The sequence below is a fragment of the Phascolarctos cinereus genome, unplaced genomic scaffold, assembly GCF_003287225.1.
Source record: "Phascolarctos cinereus isolate Bilbo 61053 unplaced genomic scaffold, phaCin_HiC Scaffold_3;HRSCAF=262, whole genome shotgun sequence".
Lineage (NCBI taxonomy): Eukaryota > Metazoa > Chordata > Mammalia > Diprotodontia > Phascolarctidae > Phascolarctos > Phascolarctos cinereus.
This window is the reverse complement of record NW_027555736.1, coordinates 242,119,137-242,146,922: the sequence shown is the minus strand read 5'-3', so window position 1 is coordinate 242,146,922 and position 27,786 is coordinate 242,119,137.

The window sequence follows — 27,786 nt, the reverse complement described above, 5'->3', positions numbered from 1 at the left end:
AGAAGAAGGTGAACCCATAATGGCTTTCATGTTTCTGATGGCACTTTTGGTGATGCTTCTTTAATATAAGGCACAGGAGGACCACTCCAGAGAGATAAGAATTAACTACCTCTGATCATTCAGACAGAAGAGAGCAATATGAATTGTGATCCTGAAGCCAACTTAACCTATCTTCTTGAGTTGCCACATTTTCCAGAAACACTGGACCTGAAGTATGCAGGAGGCCCTGAACAAGTCAAGGATGAAGCCACTCACCCCACCACAAGCTGACATAATTTGCTGCTTCCCACTCTAACAGAACCCCAAATATGCCCTAAATGTGTCAAACCAGCTACAAGGCTGGTACAGTCAGTCTGTACCAAAGTGATAAATTCTTTGTGCAGCTGGGACCCTTGTAGATAAGCAGATAAGTAACCATATCTTCATAGTCCAACAATTCCCAAGGAAAAATAATGCTGCCCTTGTCATCCTTCTCACTCATGCCCCCCTCCCTTTTTCCACCCTTTTTCCTCCCTTGGAGTAGGGACTAGTACTTTTTCCCTGCCCTGTGACTTCCACTTTATTCTGTAACCCATAAAAACCAAAGGCCTATATTGTGAGCTTCTTGGTACTTGGTATAAGAAGTTCCACAAACATATTCCTTTCTCTTGTAATAAGTCCAGTTACTACTCATGTCTTGTGGTGTTGTAACTTTTGGTAAACAGTAAATATTACTTTTCCTTAAGAACTGTAATTTGAAGATATTCTGTAGACCGGTGGTGTCAAACGCAAATAGAAACAGAGGTACATAAGGATACCGGTGGACTGCATATTGATGTAGTTTTAAAATGTAATGTTATTTATGTTTTATTATGCTTTTTATTGAAAGACTGACACTAAGGGGTGGAATGGGAAACAGTATTATAACTCCTCCCTCCCTATGCAGGTTAGGCCAATTTTTCCTTAAAAAGTATTTTGACTTTCCTGTGACTTGGCTGAATCAGTGTTCCAAGGGCTCAAGCTATTGACGCCATTTCATCATCACCTAAGAACAAAGCAGCCAACAGCAGCTGGAGGGATTACAGTGAAAGTTTCTTTCAGCTGCCTATCCATGTTAAATATCATTTTCTTGCTGTGGCTGAGTAAATCTCCTTTTTGTGAACTGTGGAATGATGTATAAATGTCTCATTTCATTTCAACATTAAACCTCTACTACCAGGAGAATGTCCTGAGCAAGGTTCGGCCTGGAACAGGTGGCAAGGCTGTATTATGATTTCATCACTGCCATAGGGAGATACAGCAAGTACCTCCACAAGCAAAGCCCAAAGCATGAGCCCATGAAGGCACACTGTGGATTGATGTGAGGGATGCTGAGTTGGATCTTTAAGTATTTTCATGTGGCTTTTAGCTTACACAGTATTTCTGTTTTCTTGTGGATTCAGCTTTAGTTACTCATATTTGATGAATTCTCCCCCTTTTTAAATTTTTTGAGGTTTTTATGCTACATGTCTTTGAGGAAGATAACTCCTTTATAATGTGTCCATTTGTGTGATATCCTAAAATTATTTTTAGAGCTAATGTTTTGGAATTTGTGGAAAAAGAAGCCAGGGCTTCCTCCCATGGATAGCACAAGATATTAAAGTTTCTCTTTATGCGTGTGATCTCTTTAATGCATGCAATCTGATTATTAGAGAATCTAAGAGGTGATTTTAGTATAAATGAACTCAATTGGGATGCTGGCAAGAGTTCCAAATGGCCAGGACTTCCAAACATAGCTTAGAGTTCAAGTATCTCATGTCCCAGCCTTCTCCTTAGCCTATTCAGTAACCTGATTCTCCTGCTGCTATTTGACTCATTTTTAATTAAAGCTTAGCTACTAATGACTCTTCTCCATCAATCTCTTCATCCTTTTACATAACCAGAAAGGTTATCCAGGTTTAACACTGGGCAAATTAACTTTTTGCTTCATGTCCAGTATTCAGTTGTATGCTTTCCAAGTACATTACTGTTCTCCACATCATGTCACACTGAATTATGTTGGCCTCAGGAACAACTTCCAACAGACAGCTCCCCAGATTTTTGAGTCTATGTGACTTCTAATTAATAAAGACTTAATGAATTCTTCTTATATGACTAGCATCATGCTAGAATGGGATTGGGGAGTGGGAGGAGAATATACCTCCAAAGGAAAAAAGAACCCATATTAAAGAAATTATGATCATACTGGAGAGGAAAAGATTCACATTATAAAATAACTAGAGAATAGTACAAGACTATACAGACATTCCTTCATGGTTTGGTTAGAGAATTAATGCAATAAGAGATCAGAGAAGGGAGAGATTGATATGGACTAAAAATACCTGGGAAGGTCTTCATTGGGAAGAAGCTGTCAAAGTGATAATCCTGAAGCTCAGTAAACCTCAATGATTCTCAAAATCCCTAGCTTTATTCAAAGCTTAGATCAGTTGCCACCTCTCCTTACTGATCTGCCTGCTTGTGCTTCCTCTCCCAATTTTATTTGTATTTATTTTTCATTGGTTGCAAAGACACATTGTCTCCCTCAACAGAAAGTAAACTCTTTAAAAGTAGGGACTATTTAATTTTTGTCTTCCTATCTGCAATGCTTTGCATGGTGCTTGGTGCACAGTTACTTAATAAGATCTTATCGATTGATTGTATAAGAAAGATAGGAAGACTGGACCTGTGATTCCATTCAAATAGGGAAGTCTCAAATAAGTAAATCCCTCTATGCCCACAGGTTGGCACCTTCTCTGCAACTTATATTCTTGCATAATCGTACAGATCACTTAAGAGGTTAAGGGATAGCCAATATGTGTCAGAGGTGAAGCTCAACTCAACTCAGTTCGTCATGGCTCCAATGCTAGCTCCCTGTCTGCCACAAGTTGTTATGTCTGTTAGAGAGTGGTATAGGAGAGAATAAAGGAATGGATGCTTGGTTGTCATCAGTCTCTCAAGAAATAGGCACTTATACTTTTGAACTTGAAAAAAAGCTTCAAGATAGCTTGCTACAACTTTGCATACTCCCTTAGGCCTTCACTCAATTCAGTTTACAAAGACTTTTTTTTTTCTTCCTTGAGTAGCCCACTCTCCATTTCTGCTTCCAGGCTACTTTCCCCAGCTCTCACTTAAATTAATGGGCTTGGTCTCCGGAGGGTGAGTGACTTCTACTCTCCCAATGATTTAAGATGGGTAACTTAAAGTGGTTTGGAATTTCTAGTGCTGTCTCTCATCTCTCATGAGTCCCCACTGTTTAGTCAAACTTTAATTAGCTCCAGAAATAAGGTTCTATACTAAGAATAGTTGCTAAGTTGATATTAAAAAAACAGCCCTCTTTGAAGTCTGGGACATGCTCTTCTATAAGTATACTTAGTTCCATGGAAGATTAGATTCTAACTACAGAAAATATGTGTCCAAAGGGTAAATTCGCAACTCCTACTCACTAGAAGTCCTTTCCTGAATCCACCTCTCTGGTGAAATGGGGTCATACTCCTTGAAGCTGCCTCATCCCTCAGGTGGCTATCTTTCCGTGTAGAAATGTTTTTGTTTGTCCTCGGTGTGTCACTTTCCACTCTCACTTAGATGTATTGTCTCCTACTGGTCCCACTTCTCCATTAATGTGATCAGCGGATACGAGGATGTGGAGTATAACATTTTCTCAAAACTCACTTCCTTGTATACCTCCACCCCTCTTCTACCCCAACCTTGCTGCCCTCTGGTACAAGTGCAAAGGTCTATCTCGTCAAAGCTTAAGTTCTGAATCACTTAACTGGCCTGCTGAGGAAATGAGTCTACTGTTAAAATTCCTCTATTTAAAACTTCCAGAGAGGTGGTTAGCTTATTTATTTAGTCAATCAGCTATTCCAGTTCCTCGCACTATCAAAGACTCTCACATTTCATAGAGATGTCCACAGAGTATGAAACCTCTTGTTCATCATATGTGACCACCCTTACAGTTAACTTGTGATTACATTAATTGGAGTGGGAGAATTCTTATACTTGTATTTGCATAGTATGTTATTTTACTTGTGATATAATTCTGTTCGGTTCTTATTTTAACTCTTAGTATATGTCTTATATCTCAGTTTTCTCATCTATACAATAATTAGGTTGTATTCAATAGCCTTTAAGGTCCCTTATGGCAGCAAATCTATGATCCTATGATCTCCTTTATTAAATAAGCTCCCCAAAAGGAGGGAGAGTATTATATATTTTGTTGTACACACCAGAGTCTAGCAAAATGTTTTTAATAATGTTTGTAGAATCAAAGTTACACTCTCATGCCCACACTAGCCTCCTTTTGCCATATTCTCTTCATGTTTCTCAACAAATCATTTCAAAAGTGTTGTCATCTGTTAGAAAAATAGTCCAAAAACCAGAACTATATTACCTTCCTCTTTTCCCACGGACTCATTGTAAATAACATTATCATTTTCCATTACAGTAGCAAACAAGGGTGGGGTGGGAGGTGGGGGCAGATTGCAACACTCTTATAAATAGCTCAGCATTTGATCAATGTTACCAATAGGACAGGAATGGTCCTTACTTTGCAAATAATAGAATCCTTCTCCACATGAAATGTATAAACTTAAATAGAAAAAAGAAACCAAGTAAATTAAAATCTTAGAATCTTAGAGTTCAAAAGGACTCAAAAGTCATCTACCTCGTCCCATACTTAAGAGCGAATCCTTTCTACACCTTTAACTTGTCACATTCAGCCTCTGATGATCTACAGAGTTGGGAAACTTGGTATTTCATGAGACAACAATGTTACTTTTGGGTAAGTGTAATTTTAAGAAAATATCTCCTAATCAAAATAAATTAATAAAAATTTAAAAAAGAAAATATCTCCTAATCTTGAGCTAAGTCCTACCTTGATTCCTCATTCTCACTCAACTTCTACACACACACACACACACACACACACACACACACACACACACACTACACATCCAGTCTATATATCCAACCCCAATCTCTCTCCTGAGCTTCAGTAATTCATCAACAACTTACTACACTGACTCCTTGTAACTCTTTCTCTGATTTCCCCATGAAGATTAAATCTAGTGCTGTTTCTAGATCTGTTTGGAGGAATTTGTTGAGGGAACTCACTGTTTTCTTTCTTCTACTCAATCATCCCTGCCAATTTAGTTCTATTAGTTCTTAGCTCATATCTAAGTCCTGGTATTCACTTGATTATGTACTCAGTGGCATAACATTTGATCTATGTTACTCTGAATCCTATCTCTGTTGCTTGATATCAATATGAACTCAACATATCATATTAGCTCCTTGGTAGTCAGTTTCCTCATTTGAAAAAAAAATGCAAGGTTTGGATTAGGTGATCTTAAGGGTCCCTCTCACCTAAATCCTGTGATCTTATGACTATAACAAAAACTAGAGACAGTCAGATTCCTTTTGTAATCATCCTTATTTTTATTACTTATTAATTTCATTTTTATTCTGTAATTAGATTTTCTTTATCCTTTTTTTAGGAAATGTTACATTAATGGTCATTAAACACTTACTTCCTAAAGATTCCCACCTCTCTCCCATAGACCATTCCCTTCTAAGAGCTACAGTTAAGCTAAATAAACCATGAAATCAACCATGCCTACCAACATAAGTCTCCAATTACATTAATTTCCAAAGGACATCTTGCAGACTATTATTTATTATCCAAACAATGTCTAAGGCAGCAAGGTATAAAGTAAAGGAGAAGTTTCTCTTTTGGTTGTTTGTGTTGTGCTTTCTTCTAAACCAAAAAGATGGCAAAAATACCACCCTTTAGGAATAGTTACATTTATCAGTTCATCCACATAGTTAACATAATTAAATTGTCCAGTGTTTCCATGTATTTTGAGACATCTCACTGCCCCCATGGTTGGAACTAATCCAAACCCGTTTCCCCATTGCTGCACTTGGAGTCTGCTGTTCTGATTAGATGCCACCACCTGCTTAGCCTCCCCAAGCCTTCTCTATAGACTTTTGGTGATTATGCAAAACAACTTATGTAATAGATTCCCAAGGCTGTCCCTTGTCCCTGCCCCCTTCCTGTTGCTATTTAAACTCTGCTCCCTCTGCCTGCTTGAGCTCTGCAGGTACTTTGTGCTCCATGGTGCCCCAAATTACAATTCCCTTGCCTCAATTAAAGACCTGAGTTTTTGCTACTCTGGTAGTCCTCTTTATTTCAGGTTGATGATAATTTATTATGTGAACTTTGGTAAAGTTGTTTGCAATAGATTTTCATTGGTGATCTGTCTTATCAGAGGGTTCATACATGTTTATTAGTTGTTTAAGAACATGCATGCATTGTTTGCTACATCATACCTCACAAGCATTTATCTTTGGGGGGAAAAAACTTAGAGAAAAATAGCTTACTCAGAACAACTTAGTAAAAAATGAAGGCTTAAAACAAAAGAGTTAGTTACATTAAGTCAAAAAATTTATTCCTACTATCTTATGAAGGTAGTAAAACATAATCTTACTATAATTCTCAAAGGCAGGTATTAGGAGGGTCTGCTTTCTAACATTAGTAAATGGTTCATGTGAATGAATAGGAGTAGGATATGACATATTAGAACTCTGGGAAACTGCTTTAACTTCATGGTCTCTGTGAGGTTTATAAAGCAGAATATTGTTGGAGTTGTCAAGATATTAAAGGTATTCAAATTAGAGAAGCAATATTTTTTTTCTTAATTCAAATCTGATGCTCAGTCAAATTGCATTTGAATATGAATTTATGACAGTGCAAAGCATGTGTTAGTCTTAGATCTTTGTTCCAATGTTTTCCAGAACAAAACTTGGGTTTGCAACTGGTCTGAACTTTTATCTGTCTGTTTGTTCTCCCTCCCTTCCTAACATCTTTCTTTTCACAAATACATACCAGTATATGCAAGACACCATGTTGGGCATCAAGGGAGATTCAGAAAGATGGGATACTGTTTTTTCTAAATAAATAGTATTGCTCTAAACAGAATGGGTTGCCTTGGAAGGTAGTAGATTCCCTTTTATTGGAGAATCTCTGGCAGAGACTTTGTAACCATTAGTCTGCAGAGTTGTAGACAGGATTTCTGTTTTAGTAGAGGCTGGACCTAAAAGACTCAGGAATCTCTTCAAGCTCTGAGGTTCCATGATTCATTGAGAAATGCTGAGAAGTTAAGCGAGGGAAGATATTAGGACTGATCTCATTAAAGCTACTAAATATGGATGTTCATAGATATTTCTGATGCTTCTCTGGTTTTGTGTCACTTTCCTTTCAACGCCCTCTAAATCAGAGATACTTCCCAAGAGATAGGAAAAAAAAAAACCTTGAAAATGAAAGCTTTCCATGACCTACTTTGTTCAAGAAGTCCTAGCATCGAGAAAGTCTACCCTGTAAGAATGTGTTCAGGAACCCTGCCACCTTGTGTGTGGAGGATCAGATATGGTGAGGCATTTTTGAAGATATCTACAGCTGTGTCATCTCATCCTCTAGCTCAGAAAGAAGATTAAAGGCATTGTGGATTTGCCTTGAGAGATTAACTAGAGAAAATCTTCCTGTCTAGCAAACAATTCTTAAATTTGAGTGCTGTTTTCGTGTGAAACTATTTAAACACTCCTTTCATCTAGCCTGTGAAGGGCACATCCAGAAATATAACATTTTACTTTTAAAAAAATTCTAAAAGGAAACCTTGGATGCTCAGTCTGTCTTAACTTAGGGTTGGCTTTTGGCAAAATGATGATGTGTACTTCACTAAAGTGAGAAATTTGTCTTTCATACCATCATGTTATCTCTTAGTTTTCAAGATGCATACTTCTCCCTCTCCTTGATGAAATTCTCCTAACTCTACTCATCCAGGGTCCAACTGTACCTACCTCCCCAAATCTTCCTTCTTTGGTCATGTACCATCCTCAGGACCTTTTCTTATAATCAAATAATACCTGACCTATATTCTCAATGCGGTGTAATATATAGCATCCCCTCTCTGGATCCACTCTCGTAACTACCACTCACATTATTGGACTAGATTATTAGAGGTTCTCAGAGTTCTAGGCTTAAGCCTAAAGGCTGGGAGATTTTTCAGGACTGTTTCTCACAAGTCTCCATGGTATGTTTCCCATTGATTTTCATCTGGTAATATCAGGTAGCTTTTGGTAATTTATATTTATCAAAGGTATTTACTAAGGTAATATAGTAAGAAGATTTGGCATAAAATGTCCCCTCCAAAATATCTAGGGCACATTATCCTACAAATATACATAAGCACATAGGAGGATCCATATTCAAAGGGAAATACTGGAAATCCTTTGCTCCTATTGAGGATTCTTCATGTAATTCCCCTTAAGTAGAGTGTATGGAAAACTCTGAGGGCCAGTGCCCTTTAAGAGTTCTGAAGGTTTCTTTCCTTGGTGTGTTTATGTTATTCTCCATGTATCGTTGGCATCAGCCACTGTTTTCCTAAGGAAGTTGCTATAAACTCTGGTTATCAGGCTTCTCTGACACCTCTGACAGATCTCACAAGCATGATTATCTGGGATGAGGACAAGAGAAACAAACATAAATTCCTATTAGGAATTTATGTTCAAAAATCAATAACGCAAATACAGAATGGTGGAAATAAATCTAGATAGAAAGTCATATAAAATATAGGGATTTTGACATGATAGTAAGTGAAATTTATGTAGTTCCTTAAAGTTTTTATATATTATCTCGCTTCAACCCCATATGTAACCTGTGAATAAGGTACTACAGCTATTATTATATTCACTCTTTTATCCATCAGGAAACACCAAGTCAGAGAGAAGTAAAATGACTTGCCTGAGGTCACATAACTAGTAAGTTTCAGAGATAGGATTTGAACTCAAGCAGTCTCTACTTTATATCTACCATTGTGGATATGGTAGATACTATCCTACTCTCTAGGTCATCAGGGAACACCAGATAAAACAAGAGGTAAAAGCATGGTGTGTCTGCCAATAAAGACAGTGTAATTTTAGGCTATATTAGTAAAAGTGTAGCATACAATGAAACACCTTTTATAAAAACAAATTTAGGCCTAAATAATTGAAGTAATATTTTTTGTTCATGGGTAAGTAAAGCCACTATGTTAGAAAATGGCAATTTTAGACTTCCACTTCAGAGAGCCAAGATGGCGGAGTGAAAAGGTAGTCACTCTCACTCTCCCCTATCAACCTCTGAAAACCCAGAAAATATCAGCCCAGAAAAAAACCCTGGAGCGCCTGAACTAGAAGAAAGATGGGGAGCAGCAGTTCAGCAGCCCAGAAAACGGGTCTCCCAGTGCCTCAGCAAAAATAAGGAAGGTAGAACTACAAGGGGCCCCAGGCAGATAAGGACCCTGCAGCATTCATCTGAAAGGAGGTGAAGAAAACAACCTAAAGGCTTCCTAAATCCCTGGCCTTGCTGGTTCCAGCCCAACACCAGGTGAGCTGTCAGAGCCCTGCAGCCTCCAATTGTGAAGAAATCCTGAAGCCCAGGTAGTAGAACAGGCAAACACCAACACCTGGACCTCCCAGTGCCTCAGTGAGGGTGGGGGGAACCCGTGGAAACCAGCTCAGAAAACCACTAGGTGCCTCGGCACTCTACTGCAAAGAACTTTCCCAGTGCATTAGGAGAAAAGAGGGAGACAACACTGCAGGAGGCCCCAGGCAGATAAACACCCTGCAGCACCCATCTAAAAGGAGCTGAAGAAAGCTAAAGGAAAGGAAAAGCAGGCAACCTAGAATTGCCTGAAAGTTCCAGCCTTGCTGATTCCAGCCCAACATGAGGTAAGCTGCCAGAAACCTACAGCCTCCAATTGCCAACATAAGAGGCCCCAGCACACAAAGCCAGTGACCAAGACCTAGGCTCCCAACACAAGAAGCTTGGGTCAGTTCCCTCTGCTCCCCAGGAGGAGCTCAATCTCTTTAAAGGCCAGGGAATAAAGAAACACATGAGTAAAAAGAAACATACCATAGATTCATATTATGAGAAGAGTGAAGATCAAGACAGAAATTCTGAAGAGGACAACATTGTCAACAAACCCACATCTGCAACAACAAAAGGGAATATGAACTGGTCTGAAGCCCAAAAAGCCTTCTTAGAAGAGCTCAAGAAGGATTTTAATAGTCAAATGAGAGAGGTAGAAGAGTCCTTCAAAAATACAATTGGCCAATTGGAAAAAAAATACACTGAAGAAAACAAGTCCCTAAAAAACACAATTGGCCAATTGAAGAAGGAAGTACAAAAACTAACAGAAGAAAACAATCTGTTAAAAACTAGAATTGGACAAATGGAAACTAATGTCTCTATGAGAGAGCAAGAATCAGTCAAACAGAAACAAAAAAATGAAAAAATAGATGAAATAAAATACCTCATCAAAACAACCGACCTGGAAAATCGATCAGGAGAGACAATTTAAAAATTATTGGACTACCTGAAAATCATGATGAAAAAAAGAGCCTGGACAGTATCTTTCAGGAAATCATAAAGGAAAACTGCCTGAAGTCCTAGAACCAGAAGGGAAAATAACCATAGAAAGAATCCACCATCACTACCTGAAAGAGATCCCAAATTGACAACGCCAAGGAATATAATAGCAAAATTCCAAAATTACCAGATGAAAGAGAAGGTGCTGCAAGCAGCCAGAAAGAAACAATTTAAATATCATGGAACCACAGTCAGGATTACACAGGACCTTGCAGCTTCTACATTAAAAGACTGACTGCAGGGCATGGAACATGATATTCCATAAGGCAAAGGAGCTTGGAATGCAGCCAAGGATCAATTACCCAGCAAAAATGAGCATCATTTTTCAAGGGAGGAGATGGATATTCAACAAATAGGAGACTTCCAAACTTTCCTGATAAAAAGACCAGAGCTCAACAAAAAAATAACTGATCTTCAAGTACAGGACTCAAGAAGGACTTAAAAAGGTAAATGGGACAGAAAGATACAATATGTTGTTAATAAGGGGGGGGCTGTTTAAACCCCTACAAGGGAATATGAGACTTGCAACCCTTGAGAACTGTATTGTTATTACACCATGTTAAAGGAGTATACATAAAGAGGGTGGATATTAGTTGACTTTGATGTAATGATAAAAAAAATCTAATCAAGTGGGTTAAATGGATCCAAATAAGTGGATCAATCTGATCTTAGAAAATGTACTGAGAAAGGAGGAGGCAGACAAGGGTAAATTACATTACAGGAAAAGACACAAAATCCTATTACAGCAGAGGGAAAGAGGGAGGCATTGTTTGAACCTTACTCTCATCAGATTTGGCTCAAGAAGGGCATAATAATCAGTTAGGTATAGAAATCTAACTTGCCCTATAGGCAGTAGGAGGGAAAAGGGGAAAGAAAAGGGAGGGGGGAAAGAAGGGAGGGAAGAAGCAGTAAGACTAAAGGGGAAGAAAAGGGAAAGGGATAATAAAAGGGGGAGGGACTGAAGGAGGCGTGGTCAAAAGCAAAACACTAGTGAAGGGGGAAAGGAAAAAGGAGAAAGACAAGCATAAATGGGGGGAGGAAGGATGGAGAAAAAGACACAGATAGTAATCATAACTGTGAATGTGAATGGGATGAACTCTCCCATAAAACGGAAACGGATTGCAGAATGGATTAAAAACCATAATCCTACAATATGTTGTTTACAGGAAACACATTTGAAAAAGAGTGACACATACAGGCTAAAGGTAAAAGGCTGGAGCAGAATATATTATGCCAGCTGAAGTAAAAAAACAGGGGTAGCAATCCTGATCTCAGACAAAACAAAAGCAAAAATAGATCTAATCAAAAGAGATAAGGAAGGAAACTACATCCTGCTAAAAGGCACCATAGACAATGAAGTAATATCATTACTAAACACATATGCACCAAATGGTATAGCATCCAAATTCTTACAGGAGAAGTTCAGGGAGTTACAGGAAGAAATAGACAGCAAAACTATACTAGTGGGGACCTGAACCTCCCCTCTCTGCACTAGATAAATCTAACCACAAAATAAACAAGAAAGAAGTTAAGGAGGTGAATAGAACATTAGAAAAGTTAGGTATGATAGACCTCTGGAGAAAACTGAATGGGGATAGAAAGGAATATACTTTTTTCTCGCAGTACATGGCACATACACAAAAATTGACCATGTACTAGGGCATAAAAACCTCACAATCCAATGCAGAAAGGCAGAAATATTAAATGCATCCTTTTCAGATCATGACAAATAAAAATTATATGTAAAAAGGGCCATGGAAAGATAGACTAAAAAATAATTGGAAACTAAATAATCTAATCCTAAAAAATGATTGGGTCAAACAACAAATCACAGAAACAATCACTAATTTCATTCAAGAGAATGACAATAATGAGACAACATACCAAAACCTATGGGATGCAGCAAAGCAGTTCTTAGGGGAAGTTTTATATCTCTAAATGCTTACATAAATAAAATAGAAAAAGAGGAGATTAATGAATTGGGCATACAACTAAAAAAACTAGAAAAAGAACAAATTAAAAATCCTCAACTAAACAAATTGGAAATATTGAAAACCAAAGGAAAAATTAATAAAATTGAAATTAAGAAAACTATTGAACTAATAAATAAAACTAAGAGCTGGTTTTATGAAAAAACAATAAAATAGATAAACCTTTGGTTAATTTAATTAAAAAAAGAAAGAAGAAAACCAAATTACTAGTATCAAGAATGAAAAGGGAAGCTACCACCAAGGAAGAGGAAATTAAAACAATAATTAGGAATTATTTTGCCCAACTATATGCCAACAAATTTGACAATCTTAGTGAAATGGATACATATTTACAAAAATATAAATTGCCCAGATTAACAGAAGAAGTAAAATACTTAAATAACCCCATCTCAGAAAAAGAAATTGAACAAGCCATTGATGAACTCCCTAGGAAAAAATCTCCAGGGCCAGATGGATTTACAAGTGATTTCTATCAAACATTTAAAGAACAATTAATTCCAATACTATATAGAGTATTTGGGAAAATAGGTGAAGAAGGAGTCTTACCAAATTCTTTTTATGATACAAATATGGTGTTGATGCCTAAACCAGGAAGAGACCAATTTCTCTAATGAATATAGATGCAAAAATTTTAAACAAAATACTAGCAAATAGATTGCAGCAACTTATCACAAGAATAATACACTATGACCAGGTAGGATTTATACCAGGAATGCAGGGTTGGTTCAATATTAGGAAAACTATCAACATCATTGAGCATATCAACACCAAAACCAACAGAAACCACATGATCATCTCAATAGATGCAGAAAAAGCTTTTGATAAAATACAACATCCATTCCTACTAAAAACACTAGAAAGCATAGGTATAAATGGAGTCTTCCTTAAAATAATAAATAGCATATTTCTAAAACCTTCAGCAAGCATTATATGTAATGGGGACAGGCTAGAAGCATTTCCAATAAGATCGGGGTGAAACATGGATGTCCATTATCACCACTGTTATTCAATATTGTACTGGAAACCTTAGCTTTAGCAATAAGAGAAGAAAAAGAAATTGAAGGCATTAGAATAGGCAAAGAAGAAACAAAGCTATCACTCTTTGCAGATGACATGATGATATACTTAGAGAATCCTAGAGAATCAAGTAAAAAACTACTTGAAATAATAAAGAACTTTGGCAAAGTTGCAGGCTATAAAATAAACCCACATAAATCATCAGCATTTCTATATATTACCAACAAAGCCCAACAGCAAGAGATGGAAAGAGAAATCCCATTTAAACTTACTGCAAACATTATAAAATATTTAGGAGTCTACCTCCTGAAACAAACCCAGGAACTCTATGAACACATTTACAAAACACTTTTCACACAAATAAAATCAGATCTAAATAATTGGAAAAACATCAGTTGCTCATGGGTAGGCCGAGCTAATATAATAAAAATAAGAATCTTACTTAAGCTAATTTACTTATTCAGTGTCATACCAATCAAACTATGAAAAAATTATTTTGTAGGGTTAGAAAAAATAATAACAAGATTCATTTTGAAAAACAAAAGGTCCAGAATATCAAAGGAACTAATGAAAAGAAATGCAGGGAAAGGTGGCCTAGCAATTTCAGATATTAAATTGTATTATGAAGCTGCAATCATCAAAATTGAAAACGTTTTGCACAAACAAAGCTAATGCAACTAAGATTAGAAGGGTGGTAGAAAATTGGGAAAGAATTTTTACAACCAGTCTCTCTGATAAAGGCCTCATTTCTAAAATAGGTAGAGAATTAAGACAAATTTATAAGAACACAAGCCATTCCCCAGTTGATAAATGGTCAAAGGATATGAACAGACAATTCTGAGATGAAGAAATTAAAGGCATCCATAGTCATATGAAAAAATGCTCTAAATGGTTATTGATTAGAGAAATGCAAATCAAAACAACTCTGAGGTACCACATCATACTTATTAGATTGGCCAACATGACCAAACAGGAAAATGATAAATGTTGGAGAAGATGTGGGAAAATTGGAACACTAATACATTGTTGGTGGAGTTGTGAAATGATCCAACCATTTTGTGAACAATATATCCCAAAGAGATCAAACAAATGGGAAAAGGACCCACATGTACAAAAATATTCATAACAGCTCTTTTTGTGGTGGCAAAGAATTGGAAATTGAGAGGATGCCCATCAATTGGGGAATGGCTGAGCAAGTTGTGGTATATGAATGTAATGGAATACTATTGTGCTATAAGAAATGATGAACAGGCTGACTTCAGAAAAACCTGGAAAGACTTATATGGTCTGATACTGAGTGAAGTGAGCAGAACCAAGAGGACTTTGTACACAATAACAACCACGTTATGTGATGACTAAGATTGTTAAACTGAATCTTTCTCAGCATTGCAAGGATCTAAGACATCTCCAGAGGCCTCGGTATGGAAAATGTTGTCCACATCCAAAGAAAGAACTATGGAAGTCGAATAGCTATCACTTGTTTTTACCTTCTGTTGAGTTTTGCTTCATCTTTCTGATGGTGCCTCCTATGGGTTTTAATTTTTACTTACAACTTCACTAATGTGAAAATATGTTTAATAGGAATGTAAATGTAAAGCCTATATCAGATTGTGCGCCGTCTTGGGGAGGGTGGGGGGGAGGAAGGGGGAGAAAAAATGTTCAACTCAAAAGCATATGGACGTGATTGTTCACAAATCAAAATAAATTAATAAAAATTTTTTTAAAAAAGAAAAAAAAGGCAATTTTACCTAAGTTACCTATTTATGTAATATAGTCCCAATGAAATTCCTAAAACTTTACCTTACTGAGTCAGAAAAAAAAATAATAACCGGGTTCATTTGGAAGAGGAGAGGGTCAGGACTTTCAAGTAAACCAGGGGGAAAATATATGAAGGAGCTAGATTCAGTAGTATCAGACCTTTAAGCATATTATAAGGTGAGAGCAGTGTTGAAGTGTGAAATGGATACTTTTGATCACTTTAAATTAAAATTTTCCTTTATAAATAAAACCTATGCAGACAAGAATAGAGGGAATGCAGACAAACTGGGGGGGGAAACTCTTATAGACAATCTCCCAGACAGAATGTGATTGGGTCAGAATATTGTTGTGGTGGAGGAAATGATGAGTTGGCAGATTTAAAAAAATATGGAAAGACTTAGACTTATAAAGGAAGATGCTATTGACCTACAGAGAAAGAGATGACAAGTGGAAATAATTATAACATGGTCTTAGATAAGTGTATTTGTGTGTATATGTGCATATATGTGTATGTTTATGGATATCTAGGTATGCATATATATATGTACATGTATATGCATATACATATATACATGTGTATATATGTATGTGTACACATATATATACATATACATATATTCATGTGTATACATGTGTGTATCTCCCATCTTAATTGGAGTCTTCTGGGGGAGGGAGGGGAACAAAGTGAAAAACACACAGCAGAGGACAAAAGAAAACCTATAAGGAAACAAAGAAAAGATGGACAGCTTTGAAAATAATGTGTAGTATTCATTATGTAGATTTTCTTGAAATGGAAATTTATTGCTTTACATTGAATCCTCTCTTGTGTTCTGCTCTGTACATGATAATTTTTTTCTTTTCTTATTTTGTATTTAAGTTTAAGATAAATTCACATATAAAAAAAAGAGTATAGTATACAGAATGGAGGTGAGAGTTCCACTCTTCTCTGTGCTTGCCATACCATATGCAAATACGGTTGTGTTCGTTTTGGAGAGCCTGACTTTGGGAGAGACATTGGGGAAAAAACACAGTGAAGGAAGCCAACCAAGATGATGAATATATTCAAAACCATATAATATGAAAATCCACTAAAGTAGCTATTTAGCCCAGAGATGATCTGAGGTCAAATGGTAACTACCCTCACATATTAGGAAGGCTGAATTCAGTGGAAGTCTACAAAGACTTACTCTTTGCTGCTCCAAGGAACAGAGCGAGGACCAGTAGGTAGATGTTATAGAGAGATTTTGGCTTAATTTGACAACTTCCTAACAATTAGAGCAGTCTCAAAATAGGTTGGCCTGTCTTTTAAAGTAATAAGGTCCTCATGACATTGTTAAAAACAAAATTTAAAAAAAAAGCTTGAAAAACTACTTAGTGATGCTATACAAAAGTGGGGGGATAGGGATTCATGCATTTGGAAAAGGGGGTTAACTAGATGAACTGTAAGTTTTCTTCCAGGTCTGGTGTTCCATGATTCTATGGTCTTGTGATTACAGGATTTTACCTTGCTGTACTTTGTGGTAGACGGAGACAATGACTGAGCAGATAATTAGAATCCTCAAATGTCAATTTAACCAATAGTTTCAATCCTCACTGTCACCATTCTTGAATTTCCCATATTAACCTCCGTACTCTTTTTTTTAAAACTACTACTAATGCATAGCTAAGTTGACTTGTTCCCTGTCTGTTCGCAAGCCCTACAGAAGAAGTGTTGTGTAGTAGATAGAATACTGGGCTTGAACTCAGGAAGACCTGGGATTAAATTCTCTGTATGACTGTGGCCAGGTCACTTAATCACTCTGTGTCACAGGCAACCAATCTACTGAGTCATGTACCAGTTGTAATGTGATTTATTGGATTTATTGGAGCTCATTGCAGCAGCTCCTCATGATGATAAAATTACCACTCCTTTTCCTGGATCCCCTTTCCCTAAATAGAGTAATGAACTGAATAAAAGGGCATCAGTGGGATAGAAAAAAATAAACAAAAAGCCTGGTTAATCTACTGGACAATGAGTACCTGACAGGTTATATATCGTATCTATGGGTGCTGGGCCTATCTACAGTTAGGAAGATCTGCACAAAAATCTGGGCCTGGACATAGCTTCATGCCTGTGGTTGTCATTTACCTCAGTTTCCTCATCTATAAAATGGAGGTAATAATAGCACTTACCTCTCAGGGTCATTGTGAGGATAAAGTACAGTAATGTTTGTAAAAAACTTTAAAATGGTATATAAATGCTACTATTGTTGTTGTTGTTGTTGCTACAACCATTCTGGTACATTTGTTAGAATAAAAGGGATGGGGGTAGCTAGGTGACACAGTGGACAGAGCTCTGGCCTTGAAGTCAGAAAGACATGAGTTCAAATCCTGTCTCAGACACATGACACTTACTAGCTGTGTGATCCTGAGCAAGTCACTTAATCCCGATTGCTTTACCAAAAAGCAAAAGACAAAAAGCCCATTTGATCTCCTTTCCTGGATAAACAGCTAAAATTTGTCTGGTATTATACTGTGCCTTGATTAGCATTTCAGTTCTATACAGTTCAAAATATTTTACAAGTAACCTCATTTATCTACACAATATCCTAGTGCTTCATCCTAGAGTAAAAATGGTTGAACCAGGCCTTATAAATACAAGATGTGCAGTACATCCATGGGCCTGTGTGTACCCAAGGCGCTTTGAGGTGATGGGAAATTTAAGGCTTTATTTATAGAAAAGCCAGCATGTCACTTTTCTAAAAATAAGCCTACCATCGAAAAGTAGCCTCTGCAGTTATAAGGGCAGCCTTTTGAATAGAAATGTTTTAGCTGTGTCATGATAATTCCTTAAAGCCAAGCCACCACAGTTGAAGGATTGTTCCTGTCTCCCATGAGGTAGTAAATGGGACAAGTCGTGCAAAACCAAATTCTAGTTTATTCATAGAAAAGGGGAGGAGTGCCCCCTGACTTGGTGGGTTCTTATTTGTGACTTGAAAGAGAAAGGAAAAAAACTATTTTTAAAGCTGTAACTTAGAATTCTAACAGCTGGAGAAATTTTTGTTGAAGGATGGAGGTGTGTGTAAGGAGGTATGTATGATTATATCCATGTACAGTCAAAAGAGATAAGGAAAAAAATCATGGGAGTTGAGATAATTGAGACAAGATAGCAAGGCATTAGAGGGGGTAGGATTTGGGGTAGAAAAGACTGAAGTCAGGTACTGAATTCCACAGATAACAACTACAAGGATGGAGTGAACTTTAAAGAAAGGGAGGTGATTATTAAGTGTCTTAACCTTTGGTCTCTGACTCTGAATACAACAATTTTCTCACTGCACACACACACAATTTACACACACACACACACGCACACACACACACTTGAGTATTCCACACAGCACAAGCAAAATGGAGACCGTCTAAGGATAGGGTAATGGTGAATTTCTTATGGGGAAGGGGTGTAAGAGAAGAAGAGCAACCGTGTTCAGGGCAAACAGTGCTTTAATCCCATCCCAGCTGATCTTGGGTAACCCATACGGCACAGGTGTCCGATCAAGTAGCTGATGAGAAGGAGGCCCAGCAGAAGAGACTAAAATACACAGACCCTGAGGAGTGGCATCTTGAGGGCAAGGTGAGAAAGCTGTAGAGAGAACTGGTTGACTGAGTGTCCTCCACTGGGACAAAACAGAATAAGAAGTGTGCTTCCTTCGGAATCTTAGCTAGAGCTTGGAGTTTTGTCAGCATCTGGGGCAGAGCACCTGCTGCTTTCTGCTATTTTCAGCTCTGACTGTGATTAATACTGGGCTAGATTTCCTCTTCTTTTAAGAAGTGCAACAGATTTGGAGGAAATACTATCAATCAAATCAATTCTTAGAAAAAATTCTTCAACAGATAAAATATCTTGATACCTTTTCTATTTTCCTCTTTGTGAACCTTTTGCAAGTCCTGAGATTATCCAAAGGGACTAGGACGGTCATTTGCTCCATAAATTGCTCAGGCTGGGCTACTTTGATACACTGCTGAAGTCTGCCACATTTGGCAGTGTCCCATCTTCCAGGCTTTTCTCAATATTTTCTCCCCAGGAAAACTTATCTGTCATGTTCTGTATCCCTTCAGGGCCCTAAGGTTAATTGATATGAATAACTACTTTTGGCTAAGGTTAATGTGTTAGTCATTCCAGGTAACATATTTACATATTAACAGGGATCTTCCTTGGAGGGACTAGAATAATGAGCATTTGAGCATAATGAGACTGGTGACAAGCATATTTTTAGGCAGAAGGCTTTCGGTCACTCCTGAAATCTCACTGAAATCAGCAACAAGCAAATCAACCCACATAAATCTGATTACAAGACCCTTTTAGATTTCTTTGTTGCAGCAATTTTCTGAGACTCTCTAACACCCAACACATACTAATTAATTAAGCATCTTGATACCAAGTATATAATTTATTGCTTTATTTAAAGAGCTCTCAAGGCCACAAAATGGTAAGAAATGACCTTGTTGGAGGACTGCAGAGGCTCTTTTATGTTCCAGTCCATCCAGAGAAGAGGAGAAAATATCTCAAAACTAGGAGATTTGGCTATATTATTAGGTAGCCAGATGAAGAATATCATTTTCTATTTTTTTCTAAAGTTTGGTTAAAGAAGAAAGCATTCTCATTTATCCCAGTGGATATGCCTTTTTGATTTGTTTTGAAGTAGAAATATGTAATTTCTACAAAGAAATTTTAACCAGCTATAGCAAAGTGCATGAGATCTATTACCCCTTTATTTCTGGAAATCATGCTTTCCAATGTAGCGCAAGATGACGTTAATGTTTTGGATATTGTCCGTACCGTGATGTTGACTTGTCGTCTACTGACAATCCTAAATTTTTTTTTATGAACTGTCTAACCATGGATTTTTGATGCTTCAATTGATTTCAGTTCATATGTCTTCCAATGATTCAGTAAAATCTTCATATTCATAACTTCTTATGGTACAGGAACATTCCATTATATTCATGTATCACAATTTGATTATCAATTCCTCATTCAATGGACTTTGACTTTGTTTCAGTTCTTTGTATCTTAAAATGATGTAACAATTGATGAGGTTTTTTAATATTTTTATTGATACTTTTTGTTTTTATAGTGTGTTGACTACTAAAACTGTCCTTCCTCATAAGAGACATTACCCAACTGACAAAAAGTAAAGGGATAGGAATAGGCAGTTTTCAGAGATACCCAAACTACCAATTATTATTTAATTTTTTTTCAAAATCACTAATATTAGAGAAATTCAAATTTAAACAATTCACACATCATATTGGATAAGCTGGCAATAACGAAAAATGACAAATGCTGGAGGAGCTATGAGAAAACAGGTTACACTCTTGGTACACCTGTGAGCTGCTCCAGTCATTCTGCAAAGCAAATTGAAACGATGTCCCCAAAACTATTAAACTATGTTTACCCTATGACCCAGTGATACCACTACTATGTTTATGCCCTACAGAAATAAAAAAAAATGGGGAAAGGGCTCAAAAGTGCAAAAAATATTTGTAGCAGTTTCTTTTTGTGACAGCAAAGAATTGAAAACTGAGAGTATGCCCATCATTTTGGGAATGGATGAATAAGGCGTAATATATGAATGTACTGAAATACTGGTGTGTTAAAAGAAGTAATGAAGGAGATGATGTTTTACCAGATAAGCCTAGGAAGACTTGTGTAACAAGCAAAGTACAATGAGCAAAATCAGAAGAACAACTTATTGAATAACAATAATATTGTAAAGACTTTGAAAGTCTCAGGAACTCTAATCAACGCAATGATCAACCACAATTCCAGAGGACTCAAAATGATACATTCTATCCACATCCTAATGGAGAAGCAATGGACTCAAAATGCATACTGAAACTTTTTGTTTTAAACATGGCCAAGATGAGAATTTGTTTTACTTGACTATATATGTTTATAATAGGTATTGTTTTTATTGCTTTCTCAATGGGGATGGGAAATAAGAAAGAAGGAATATAGACCTAAAGACACAATAAAATTTAATTTATTTTTTAAAAATATCACTCTTAAAAAAAAGCTTTTTTTCCAGTAAGTCTTACCTTATAACAAAGATTTTAAGGTAAAATAAACCATTCATTAAAATCAACCAATATTTCAAATGTGTCTGACACTGTATACAAAAATGCACATCTATAGTTCCCCCCTACAACCTCCAAAAATACAGTGAGGTAAATTTTCCTTTCTGTTATTTGGGCTGAATGTGATCATAATAATTATAGAACTCTTTTTTTCCTTGAAATTTACTTTGTTTTTATTCTATGTATCATTATCTGCATTTCGGTTGCTTCAATTTGCTTTAGGTCATACGTCTTCCAATCCTTCAATATCATCTTCATATTCATCATTTCTTAATAGCATAGTAATATTTCATTATATTCATCTATCACAATCTGTTTATCTAGTCCTCAATCAATGGATTTCTACTTAGTTTTCAGTTTTTCTATTATTAGAAGAAGTATGACACTAAATATTTTAGTGTTTGTGATACCTTTCTTTCTATCCTTGATCTCCTTGTAAGCATATGAAACTCAGTGTGTGATATCTTGGTCACCAGGCAAAGATACCTTAGTCACATTTTAGACATTTTAGTCACATATGATTCCAAGCTTCTTTCCATAATGGTTGAACCCAAATACAGAGCTTCATCAACACTATATTAGTGTGTCTTTTAATAGCCCCTCCAACATTGATTATTTCCGTCTTTTGTCCTCTTTGCCTATAGTTACTTTCAATTCAGTTTCTCTTATTATTAGTTATTTAGAATTAATTAGCAAGCCTGAAAGGTAATAAAAGTTATAATAAAATTAGCTCATGATACCACTAGGTGGCCTCTTTGACCATCACACCAAGATGTAGAGTCCTACCTAATATATTACTTAAAACAAAACCCCTTCAAAGCTGCCTTCTCTCCCACTTTTCGCATTCTGATCGTGTGGTTCTTAATATTTTGTAATTCTATATTTGTAGACTGTTTTCACTTGTCCAACTGAGAAACGGCTCTTGGCTTTATTCATTTATGTTTTGAACAAACCTGTAATGTCATTGGTGTAGGGAACTCTGTTAAGGAGGTGGTACAGTGGATGAAAAACTGGGCTTAGAATCAGGAAGACTTGAGTTTAAAACCAGTCTCAGACACTTACTAGCTGTATGACCCTGTGCAAGTCACTTAACCCTGTTTGCCTTAATTTCTTCATCTGTAAAATAAGGATAATAATAGCATGTACCTTGCATGGTTATTGTAAGGATCAAATGAGATATAATTGTAAAGTACTTAACATAGTACCTGACACATTCTAAGTGTTACATTAGTGTTAGTTATTATTATTTTTGTTACCACCAAAGTAGACCTGCACCTTTTCTGCAATTTATTGTCTTAGTTCAGTTCCCAGGGGCAAATGAAAGGGTTCATTGACTCTTCCAGGATTACAGCTAGCTTATGTCAAAAGGCAGGGCTTGAGCCCAGGTTTACCTAACTCTGAGGCAAGCTATTTATATGCTGACACATTCTCTAATATGTTTATGTAAATTCCCTGTATACCTTAGATATCAGACCTTATCGAAGACATTTAAGGCAAAAACAAAACAAAAACAAAAACCAAAACTTCTCAAGCGGAAATTCCCCTTGTTATTCCCTAATCTAATATAATTGCAATTGTCTGTTTTCTCCATTATAATCTTTTTTGTCTCTTGTTTGGGTATTAATTCTCCCTTAGCTAAAGATACTTTTATTTGTTCCCTCCTTCACAATTTTTTTTTTTAATGCTGAATCCAACCTTTTATATACAAGTTGAATGTCCATCTGGGCCATTACAAAATGCTACAAGGCATATGGTTGGAAATGTTGTTTTAAAGCTACTTTTAGTCAAACTACTTTCCAGTTTTCCTAGCAATTCTTGTCAAATAGTAAATTCTTCCCTAAATAGTTTCTTTGGGAGTAGTTATTGGAACCCAGGTTTGAGTTGGTTTATTCATCATTCTTATTTATCTACTCTCATCTACTGATCTACTTTTCTGTCTTTTAACTGGTTTTTTAAGATTACTGCTTTATACTATAGATTGAAGTCTAGAAGTGTTATTTCCCATTCATTCTTACTTTTTTCCTAGCCCCCCTCCCATAATTGCCCCTGCGATTCTAGACCTTTTTTCAATTTTTTCCCTCAAAATGAATTTTATTTTTGTCTAATTTTACAAAGTAGCCCCTTGATATTTTGATTGACATAGCAGTAAGCCCATAAATTAATTTTGGAACTATTTGCATTTTTATTATTTTATAATTAATCTCTAGATGTCACTGTGGAAATCTTGAGAGTGGTGTTTCATTTCCCTCTCCCTTTGTGGAAAGGATGAGACTGGAAATTCTCACAAGCCATTTGTTTCCACATACAAAATCAGGTAGGGGGCAGGATTTTCTCCTCTAGACCCTCCTAGTTCCCCACTCCCTCCTTCTGCCTGGGTCAGGGAGGAAGAGAAGACTTACCTGTAGCCTCAGGTGGAGACTTTTCTTTTTGGCTTCATCCAGACTTAGAGCAATAATGGAAATATAGGCTTCATTATTCATTAGGGAAGAAAATGGCCAAGATTCACATGTAATCCTTTCTCTGCAAATTAAAGAGCCTGAAGGGTAATACAAGTTACAATAAAATTAGCTTATGATACCTGTGTGCTACAGTTACCCAAAAATAACACTCAGAGATTTTCTAGGTATACCATTAACAAGAACTAATGACCCTTTGAGGATGCTTCACTTCTGAGAGATCATCTCTCACATACCACTAGGTGGCCTCTTTGACCATCTCACCAAGATGTGGAGTCCTACCTAATATATTACTTAGAACAAAACCCCTTCAAAGCTGCCTTCTCTCCCACCCTTCATATTCTGATCACGGGCAGAGACACATTTGTGCAACTTTAGGGAATGACTATCTAAAGAAAACATTTTGCCGCATTGAGGAAGTAGCATAAATGGGGAAATAGGACAGTATTAGGAATTTGGGAGTTGGGTGGGAAAAGTGGAAAAAAGAAGGAAGAGAAGAGAGTATTCATTCTACACACCTGTATCTCACAATTGGGGTTCATTTCTTGGTCTATCACTGCTGCTGCTGCTGCCTAAGAGGGATGGGGTTTAATGATTCTTCTGGCCACGTGGCACATTCCACATCATCATTCTATCCCTCACTCAGCTCCATCTCAGTCAATTCTCCTGCTTCCCTCAGTAGCTAGTTTTTTGTTGTTTTTATTTTTTAATGTTTCTTTGGTTTTTGTTTGGTTTTCTGAGCCTAAACCCCAGACCTCCAAGAAAACACCATAGGTTGTAAGTTTTCCTACCAACCAGTCCCAAATCCTGCCCAATGCCTTTGCAGCAGTAGCAAACTACCTTTCTTCTGGAGTCACTGGAAGCTTGCCCAAGAAAGTTACTTTATATTGGTGTAGCTCAAACATGAAGAATAGATATTTCTTTTAATTATTTAATTCATTCTTTATTTCCCATAAATGCTTACAATATACAATATAATATACACACATAATACAATATACAATATAATATACAATAATATATTAATAATAAATTGTATTTATATGTTATAAGTATGTTTTGCATATTGAGCCCCAGATATTTTATGTGTTTCATAGCTTTTTGAATTTGATTTTCCTTCATTATTTCCCTTCTAGATTACATTATTGCTATATGGAAATATTGTTAGCAACACTTTAAGTTTTATAAAAGACTTTACACATTATTTCAATTGCTCTATGCAACAACCCTTTGAGGTAGATAATGAAAACATTATTCTTCATTTTACATATAAAGAAATGGTAGTTTAGAGAGTTTAAGTGACTTGTCCAAAGACTTATAGCTAGTAAGTTTCTCATCCAGAAAACATATCCAGATCTGATTTTAATGTACTTAATGGATGTAAGTCCATTGTCCTTTCCTGATAAACATCTCTTCTACTATATTTACACAAATGAATTTTGAATCTTCATGATTTTTTAGCCAGTAGCCTCATGTCAGAACTTAGCACAATGTTCGGCAGATAGTAGGTGCTTAATAAGTACTTACCGACTTTTATATAGAGTTGGGGACAATGATATGATACCATTATTTTGGTCTGCTTAGTGTGAAGGCTGAGTCATTTCAAGGGAGAATGATCAGGACTCAGAAGGAAAGAATAGATCAGTAAGACAACTTAACTATCTTGGCTATCTATAATGGCCATCCACATTGTCATACTGTTTGAAGGAAACTTAAAAGGAAATAGGACAGTTTAATAAAAAGCATTTCTTGCCCACTATAATTTTTCTTCTGACTGTTCAGATAATGTAAAAAAAAAAATTCAGCTGCAATGTGATTTCTATAATGCTAACTAGCTACTTACTCACTGAGAAACCTACCAGAAGGTCAGAGAATCCAAACAAACATTCAAAAATTACTTTCTAAGCACATATGCTTTGAGCAGGAGGTTGTGTTAGCAATGAGAATACCAAATTGGAAAATTGCACAGTTACAAAAAAATTGCAGTTGGAAGGGCCATTTAGCACAACTCATACTTTAAAAAAAAACCCAACATATACATATATATGTATATTATATATATACATGTATATGTGTGTGTGTGTGTGTGTGTGTGTGTGTGTGTGTGTGTATATATATATATATATATGATAGATAGATAGATCTTATGTGAAAAATGGTCATCCAACCTCTTCTTGAAGAACTCATTAACTCCTAAGTCATTGCATTTTATTTTTGAACAGTTCTAATTTTTAGGAAGTTTGATAGCTCTAATTTTTTTTCCTGACATCAAATCTAAATTTGCTTTTTTGGCAACTACACCCATTGTTCCTGCTTTTACCCTCCGAGGCCAAAGAAAAGAAGTTGAATCCCTCTGCCATGTCATAGCCCTTGTATTCAAATATTCAGACATAGTTAGTACATTCTCCTTTGATCCAACCATTCTCCAAGCTAAACACACCTCGTTGATTCAGTTAATCCACATATGGTGAAAACTCAAAGAGCTTAGTCATTACTCACCCTTGTTGTCCTCCTCTGGACATTTCACAGCTTATCAATGTTCTGAACTGAAAGTAATTCTTCTGGTGTGATCTGGGCATAATGCACAGGGATAGAGGGCATAATACATAGGGTTTATTGCCTCTTTATTTCTGGAATTTATCCCTCTTATAATTAAGTTCAAGGTTGCAATGGCTTTTTTTTCTGCTAGCAATATTACCCTGTCACCCTATGTTTAATAATGTGACATAGAACAAAACCCAGAACCAAAATAATTTAGCAGGAAGTTTATTAAATTATCCAACAGAAGTCAGAGCCAACAAAGGGATAGCCTACTAACTTCAGTGTCTGTAAGTTACACATTATAAAGGATTCAAACAAAGGAATAAGGAAACACCAGCTGATTGGCCAGGATGGAAGCAGTTTCCAAATAATACACACCGGTTGCTTAATGTAAAAAGGTTTCTGGTCAGTTCTGAGGTAAGCGTTAAACAAATCTGGTCTCTAAGCAACAGCCATGGTTCAAACAATGTAATAAAATTAAAAAACCCACATCTTAAAAAAAATCTGCTATGTGATCATGCTTTTCCCAATTTTTCAGCCTCCATCTAAGACTTATTATTAACCCTTATTAAATTTCAGCTTATTAGCTCTGGCCCATTGTTCTAAGCAATTAAGATCTTTTTTTTTGTATTCTGAGTTTGTCGTCTATGTGTCATCTTTATGTCATCTGCTATGTTAGTAAGGATGGCACCCGTGTGACTTCCTTCTAAGACAAGTAACTGTCTGAACACGAAGCTGATCACCCCGCTCTCATGTACCTTGTCCTGGAGTTTGTACCACACAGAAGATTGAGCAAACCATTAGACTTTGGAGTCAGGAAGATCTGAGTTCCAATCCAGCCTGAGATCCTTATTACCTTAGTGTAATCTTGGCTAGGCACCTTAATCTCTATCAGTTTCTTCCTCTGTAAAATATGGATAATAATAGTTTCTACCTGACAGAGTTATTGTGAGGACTGAATGAGATAATATCTGTAAAAGTTCTTTGGAAACCTTTAAGAGCTCTATGAAAGCTTTCATCATCATCACAATCATCACTATTTCCAATGAAAAGCTGTAGTAAGGGATGCCATCCACCTCAGAAACGTATAAAAAAGCATCCAGAATCACCTAGTCATATAGAATCATTTTTTGTTCCTGTTCTCTGTGTATATAAATGTGTATACAAATATTCTTTTTTTTTTTGGTACCAAATTAAAAATTTTAAAAGTGTCTTAAAAAAAAAAGGATGTCACCAATATGCCTTGATTCCAAGTTATTGATATAAAAAATATTTTTAAAAACACTGCAGAATCATGGGTGTGTTGCATTGGAGGCCTTCTTTGCAAAGTGACATTGGATTTTTTATTTCAGACATTTAATCAATTTTGATACTATTTGTTATTGTCTAATACATATTTCTCTATCTTTTACGAGAGAATAACAAGTTTTATCAATCACTT